This window comes from Penaeus chinensis, chromosome 10 (assembly GCF_019202785.1).
Source record: "Penaeus chinensis breed Huanghai No. 1 chromosome 10, ASM1920278v2, whole genome shotgun sequence".
Classification (NCBI taxonomy): domain Eukaryota; kingdom Metazoa; phylum Arthropoda; class Malacostraca; order Decapoda; family Penaeidae; genus Penaeus; species Penaeus chinensis.
In genome coordinates, this window is record NC_061828.1 from 22,484,694 (window position 1) to 22,492,193 (window position 7,500).

At 46.5% G+C, this 7,500-nt stretch overlaps 1 protein-coding gene across 1 annotated transcript in view; it reads left to right on the forward strand.

Moving 5' to 3' along the window:
- Positions 1–7,500, forward strand: part of LOC125029390 (leucine-rich repeats and immunoglobulin-like domains protein 3) — a 58,615-nt gene that overhangs the window by 21,833 nt on the left and 29,282 nt on the right. The gene's annotated exons all lie outside the window — the stretch shown is intronic.

The following is a 7,500-nucleotide window of genomic DNA, read 5'->3' on the forward strand; positions in this document are numbered from 1 at the left end:
TTCTTTGATGAGGGGGGCGTCGTTATTTTTGTCTCGATCCATTTCGAGGTTTTACAGTAAGGGATGGACGACTTAGTTTAGGGTGTGCGGGAGTAGCAAGTGTAGGTACCGCTGGCGCGCATGTGTGTCTGTGTGAGGGATGTGGCGTCGTGTACCCGCCCTTGGCCTTTCATCACGCACAATCTTGGCTAATTTACCTCCCAAGTCATACCATTATCCACCCCAACATCTCTCCTGCAGATTTCGGGAGATGCTCCTAATAACGTTTGTAACAAGCAGTGGCATTTGTGTTTATTGTAACCGTCTACGTTATATTCTATTTTGTGACACTCAGAAGAATGGCGGTTACTTTACCGTTCTCTGCAAGCTTGATAGATGTTACCCGCTAAAAATTTGTCGTCCTAATGCAGGTTTCTTGCTATATTACAAGTATTGTTGCGAGAATTACTAGGAAGAACATTGCTGTGGTTGCATTTACGCTTTTCCAGAGTGTTCAATGCGGTGATAACGGAAATAAAAATTTTGATGCAATATCATCATGATGAGTATTAGTAATGTCCTTAACGATCATTTTTATTTTTACTATTGTTAAGAATAACTGATAATTGTATTAATAGAGTTAACAGTGGAAATGTCAATTATAAGGTTAATGATGATAGTATAATTGATCCGGCCAGCAAGTATTACTACTATTGTTAAGACTGAAATTATAATTTTAATCCGTACCTTAGGAAAAGTATTGTTTTGGTGGAATTAAAAGTAGTACCACCGAATTATTGCTGATATAGCGATGGCAATTTAGATTTTATATTTATTTTAACGTTAATAATTCTTCATCATCGCCAACCCCTCTTCCTCCCTCCTCCTCCTCCTCCTCCTCCTCCTCCTCCTCCTCCTCCTCCTCCTCCTCCTCCTCCTCCTCTTCCTCCTCTTCCTCCTCTTCCTCTTCCTCTTCCTCTTCCTCCTCCTCCACCTCTTCCTCCTCCTCCTCCTCCTCCTCCTCCTCCTCCTCCTCCTCCTCCTGCTCCTCTTCCTCCTCTTCCTCCTCTTCCTCTTCCTCTTCCTCTTCCTCCTCCTCCACCTCTTCCTCCTCTTCCTCCTCCTCCTCCTCCTCCTCCTCCTCCTCCTCCTCCTCCTCCTCCTCCTCCTCCTCCTCCTCCTCCTCTTTCTCCTCCTCCTCCTCCTCCTCCTCCTCCTCCCTTCTCCCTCCTCCTCCTCCCTTCTCCCTCCTCCTCCTCCCTTCTCCCTCCTCCCTTCTCCCTCTTCCTCCTCCCTTTCTCCCTCTTCCTCCTCCCTTTCTCCCTCTTCCTCCTCCCTTTCTCCCTCTTCCTCCTCCCTTCTCCCTCTTCCTCCTCCCTTCTCCCTCTTCCTCCTCCCTTCTCCCTCTTCCTCCTCCCTTCTCCCTCCTCCTCCTCCCTTCTCCCTCCTCCTCCTCCCTTCTCCCTCCTCCTCCTCCCTTCTCCCTCCTCCTCCTCCCTCCTCCTCCTCCTCCTCCCTTCTCCCTCCTCCTCCTCCCTTCTCCCTCCTCCTCCTCCCTTCTCCCTCCTCCTCCTCCCTTCTCCCTCCTCCTCCCTTCTCCCTCCTCCTCCCTTCTCCCTCCTCCTCCCTTCTCCCTCCTCCTCCTCCCTTCTCCCTCCTCCTCCTCCCTTCTCCCTCCTCCTCCTCCTTTCTCCCTCCTCCTCCTCCTTTCTCCCTCCTCCTCCTCCTTTCTCCCTATTCCTCCTCCCTTCTCTCTCCTCCTCCTCCCTTCTCCCTCCTCCTCCTCCTCCTCCTCCTCCTCCTCCTCCTCCTCCTCTTTCTCCTCCTCCTCCTCCTCCTCCTCTTTCTCCTCCTCCTCCTCCTCCTCCTCCCTTCTCCCTCCTCCTCCTCCCTTCTCCCTCTTCCTCCTCCCTTCTCCCTCCTCCTTCCTTCTCCCTCCTCCTCCTCCTCCCTTCTCCCTCCTCCTCCTCCCTTCTCCCTCCTCCTCCTCCCTTCTCCCTCCTCCTCCTCCCTTCTCCCTCCTCCTCCTCCCTTCTCCCTCCTCCTCCTCCCTTCTCCCTCCTCCTCCTCCTCCTCCCTTCTCCCTCTTCCTCCTCCCTTTCTCCCTCTTCCTCCTCCCTTCTCCCTCTTCCTCCTCCCTTCTCCTCCTCCTCCCTCCTCCTCCTCCCTTCTCCCTCCTCCTCCTCCCTTCTCCCTCCTCCTCCTCCCTTCTCCCTCCTCCTTCTCCCTCCTCCTCCTCCCTTCTCCCTCCTCCTCCTCCCTTCTCCCTCCTCCTCCTCCCTTCTCCCTCCTCCTCCTCCCTTCTCCCTCCTCCTCCTCGCTTCTCCCTCCTCCTCCTCCCTTCTCCCTCCTCCTCCTCCCTTCTCCCTCCTCCTCCTCCCTTCTCCTCTTCCTCCTCCCTTCTCCCTCCTCCTCCTCCTCCTCCTTATGCCATGACCAAGTGGTCATGGCATAATCTTGGAGCGTGTTTTCAGAGTCTGAGGAACACGCTTTGGACTATTTAGTTCAGAGACAAGCTGATCAGTGCACTATCACCATTTGTAATCAGTGATAACTTATTCTTATGAATAATATTTGAAATATTTTCTTTTGGGTAAATGATTTTCTGAAAAAAGCTAATGATAAAAATGATTCACTGGTCCAGCTTGTTAGCTATTTTTCTTACGAGTAACTAAGTGTTAGGAGAACCTGGCAGCAGTGGTAGAGGCGAGAGCGATGGCAGTGTACCTGGGCCCGGGATTAGGGGCGCGTAAGGCACGAGGCTCGTAGCGGTGCCGGCGGGAGCCAAGAGCCACACCTGGGCATGCCTGGCCAACAGTTGTGAACACAGACACTGGCCCACGCTCCCTGTCTCACAGGCAAGCCTCGCCGCGCCCACTCCCGACGCCAACTTCGCTTTTTATAGTAGCGGCCACCTGCTTACACCACGGCGTAACCACTCCACTCCCACACTGTCTACACTTCCACCACCCGCTCCCAAGACCTCTGTTAACCATTCCTCTTCCTCCCTTTATGTGCGCCCAGCGCGTTGGCCTGAGCACATCCATTCTGCTTGTCCTTGCACATACTCCTACGATTCCTTCACTTTCACCACAAAATCTTAGATTATACTTTAACACACCATTCGTTAATTAGGTAAACCTTATCCAGACCTAATGAATTTTGTTTTTGTAAGGGTTATGGACTTCAATTTGGTAAACAGTAGCTTATTGTTGTTACTCGCACTGTTTTTTTTTCTTTACTGCCCTTGTGTTGATAATACAGAAAGTTAGTCTCACCTGAATTTCGTCAGTGGTATCTACTACTGCTTTATTGCTTGCTTCGGGGCTCCGGTAACCTTCGCGCTCGTATGAATGAGTTGTTCCCGATAACGATATACTCCTCTTGGAAGTTATTTTGAATTTGTACTTTTCTAATATAATATTTTCTGCAACAACAACATTTAATTCAATGAGTTCGCTTCGTGAAATATGCCGGAATTAACCTTATTAAACGCATGCGTTGTCATAAGCCTTGAGTTTTTTACCCGAGTAATTTCTGTTGCGGGTATTGCCCTGTATAGCATATGACGACGGCGCATTCATTAATTGGAGGGTTTACAACTTGCCATAAACTCGGGCCATCCGCCTAGTTAATGGCTATTGACCAAAAAACTATAACCTACCCATCGTCTTCCATCCTCGACTTTCCCAATAGTTTCATTAACGAAAATGGAGTTTCTAAACAAAGCTTTTACTGATTAAAATGTCCAGTAGCATCTCGCCGCAGAGTCTCCGGTCACAAGCCAAATCGGATCCTCGGAGCAGCCTGCAGTCATACCCGCTTACTCTCCCTCCCGCATCACGTGCACGCGGGGAACGGTAGTGCTCATTCCCACTCCAGAACATGTTTTCATCATTTATTATGGATGTTTTTGTCACTGGCCTGCGACGGAGCATGTAGTGTCTTTGCCAAGCTGACCACATATCCGTGCCGTACATGGAAGGTTTGCGCTGGTTGACTTGCATCCGTAAGCTTGATGGCAGTTCCATTAGTCAGTCGTGCCTTGCCGTGGCGCTCAGAGGCATCGCAAAGGCTGACGGATCGAACGTTAGTCCAGGATATTTGGGCTGAGCAATATCAGCTAAACCTGCCTGCGCCACATGTTTAGTTTATTATCATTGAATTCGCAGTATTTAGCAAAGTGCCTCATAATGTACACGATTAATAGTCGAAAGTAATATAAAGTAAATTGCTTTGAAGTAGTATATATTCCACGAACGTTATACATACTCGAATGTGCCCCTTATAATAGCCAGCATGATTCAAAGTAAACAATAGTCGAGATTATATTAGTCCTTTACGGATTACATTGCCTACTGGCCAAGCTTTAAAGCCAAAGCAATGCTGGCGACCCGCACCTGTTCTGCTTTCTTCACTGTTACGAACAAATGCAAGATGACTCATACGAAAACCACGAAGCAGTGTTTAGGTTAAGTGGTAAAGTTTAATCTGCTGTAACGTTGAAGCACGACTGCCGTACCTTTAGCAAACTGGAAAGATTTTTGGGTCTATTTGGTTAAGGCCAAACATGTGAATTGTAGTTTTCATTTGTTATGCACCCAGAAATTATCTCTACATATTTGATTTGGCGTATGCAAATACCTTGGTGAACCTAATGCTAACTGCTTGTTTTGTCGTCTTCAGTATTCGGGCCCACGCAGACTGTTGAACACGCGTAGAGCTATCGCTACGTGATGAAATACTCAAATAGGACACCGTCGCTTTTTAGTGCTCTCTCATATGCTGTTAACACTGATTGCGGCGGAGAATTAACAAGAACCGAATTGGAAAGGTACCTGTTCTTGACGACAAAGATAAAATGGTGTGTGTGTGTGTGTGTGTGTGTGTGTGTGTGTGTGTGTGTGTGTGTGTGTGTGTGTGTGTGTGTGTGTGTGTGTGTGTGTGAGCTTGTGCGTGCGTGTGTGTGTGCGTGTGCGTGTGCGTAAACGTGTGCGTGTGCGTGTGCGTGTGCGTGTGCGTGTGCGTGTGCGTGTGCGTGTGCATGTGTGTGTATATATATAATATATATAGTCAGATATAGATATGTGTGTATATATATGCATATGTATATGTGTATGTATGTATGCATCTATACACATATAATCTATGGGTGTGATTATATGTGTATATATGCATATATATATGTATATATATATATATATATATATATATATATATGTTTGTGTAGAGAATAGACATAGATGTGTGTGTGTATGTATAAATATATATGTATATATATATATGCATGTATACATTCATAAATATACATATGAATACACACACATATTATGTATACACATATATATATAACATATATAATTATGCGTATATATATATATATATATATATATATATATATATATATATAATTATGTGTATATATATTATATACATATTTACCTATATATATATATATATATATATATATATATATATATATATACATATATATGACAGAGACAGAAACAGAAACAGAAACAGAAACAGAAACAGAGAGACAGAGTGTGAGATCTTATGTACATTTTGGACTGTTGTTAACGTACCAAACTGTAAGCCCTTGCACCTGATGGTGCTAGAGCCTAATCTTTATGGATGCCGTTAGTGTCTTCTTTAGATGTTCACCAAAACGGCGTTACAGGATTCCAGATAGATTTGGGACCCCGTCATCGGAAGGCAAAGGAGGAAAGTTGCGACTTTAGAGATAGCTTTTGGCCGTATCTGAAAGCGAAGAACCAAATTAAACAACCCTATGAAAGTGTCAGGGATACCATGGTGACAAGTACACAGAGATAAAGAGCGAGTGGGCGCGGGGCGACGCGAGCATGTGTCGCGAGGTGCCGAGGGGGAGGCTGGCGACAGGCGGCGGGCCGGTCCTGCTCGGGTGCCGCATTAGACCTCGCCCTCGGCCACCCCGGCGACTCGCAGGGGCGCGGATCCAAACCATCACGGTATTCGAGAAAAGAACCTTCAAAGGGGCAAAGCAAAAGCTACTCCAGGACAGGTGGCCGGCCGAGCGATGTGCAACATGACCCGTAGAGCGACGCTGCGGGCGGACGCGACTCTGCAATGTGACACTTCCACCAGCGCCACCACCGTCATGCTAACACTGCGCCGCACGTTGCCACAGCTGTGCCACGCCAACTTCACCTCGCATCCCCTCAGACAAGGAGCGGATCGCTCTTCCTCAGTCGTATCGACATATGCTCCAATACACCCCCTGCCATAGCTGATATTTCGTTTTTACGATAAAAAACGGCATTAGTTAGAGATAAGGATCGACTCACTTGGTCCACTTGATTACGCATAAGCGTGGCTCACACAGCTTTTGGTTCCAAGAGAACTGCCTTGCCATAGTTCAACATTGCGAAAGATAGCTATAGCCTGTCATCGTAGTCACGTTCATATATGGTCTATATCTTTTCATAACTAACATCTCACCAAAACCCTGCCGTATGAGTGGAAGATGACCACTTTCAATTCTGACAACCATTTTGGCTGATATCAAGAGAGCCAATATTTCTAGTTGTACTTCGTACTCGCTTACTCCAAGCATAAACGGATTACTGCAACGTTCATATGTTGCTTACATGCTAATGAATGCCCTAGAATTTGTCATTTCTTTCGCTAACTTTATCTTGGAAGAACTTAAAAGTCATTATTACATGTTTAATTCGTTGATGGAGCATGGTTATATAGTTTAATGCTGGATGGTGTACATATTATATATATATATATATATATATATATATATATATAGTTATAGTTATATGGTTTAGCATACCACTCCAACGGTTGCTTTAGTGTGGCTTGCTCTTTGCCAGTAGGCTAGGGGTTATCGCGTTGTAAGCGGTGTGTGTGATGGCGGCGATGGTGTCAAGATTGTTAATGAAGTGAGACAGGTAGCAGGACTGGAACAGCTACTGGCGGGTAAATGCGAGGGCGATGATGGAGCACAGATGGCGGTCGGGTGGTGGAGATGGTGGTGAGGGAGAGCGGTTGGTGACCAGGTGACCACGCTCAACACGGTACACTCATCTGGGCGGAATGTCCGTCATTCTCTCTGCTGGATGTTGCCTTTCTCATGCTGCTGCTCGTCACCAAACTTGGTCCAGCACGTTGCAGTGTGCAACTTTCTTTTCTTTATCAGGCCATAAAATATTTTCTTTAGTATTCTCTGCGTGGTGACAGTAAACCTGAAAATTGATTCGTTTTTGCGCAAACATGTGAAGTCTAAACACAGGTGAACAGAACACGTAGTCGTTTTAAGTTAGAGAATACTAATTTAACTACAGGTTGGCGGTCAGGAAGAAAGCAATAATTTACTTGATCTACAATTAATGAATAAAGGAGTTGCAGTTACACAAGCCTTGTATGAGACGGGCCTATGCGGTAACTTACATGGCATGTGGGTTACCGAGTTACGAAGTTTTCCGTTCGTAGAAGGCAGTGGGAGGAGAAGGTGCTGAATATAAACGATTA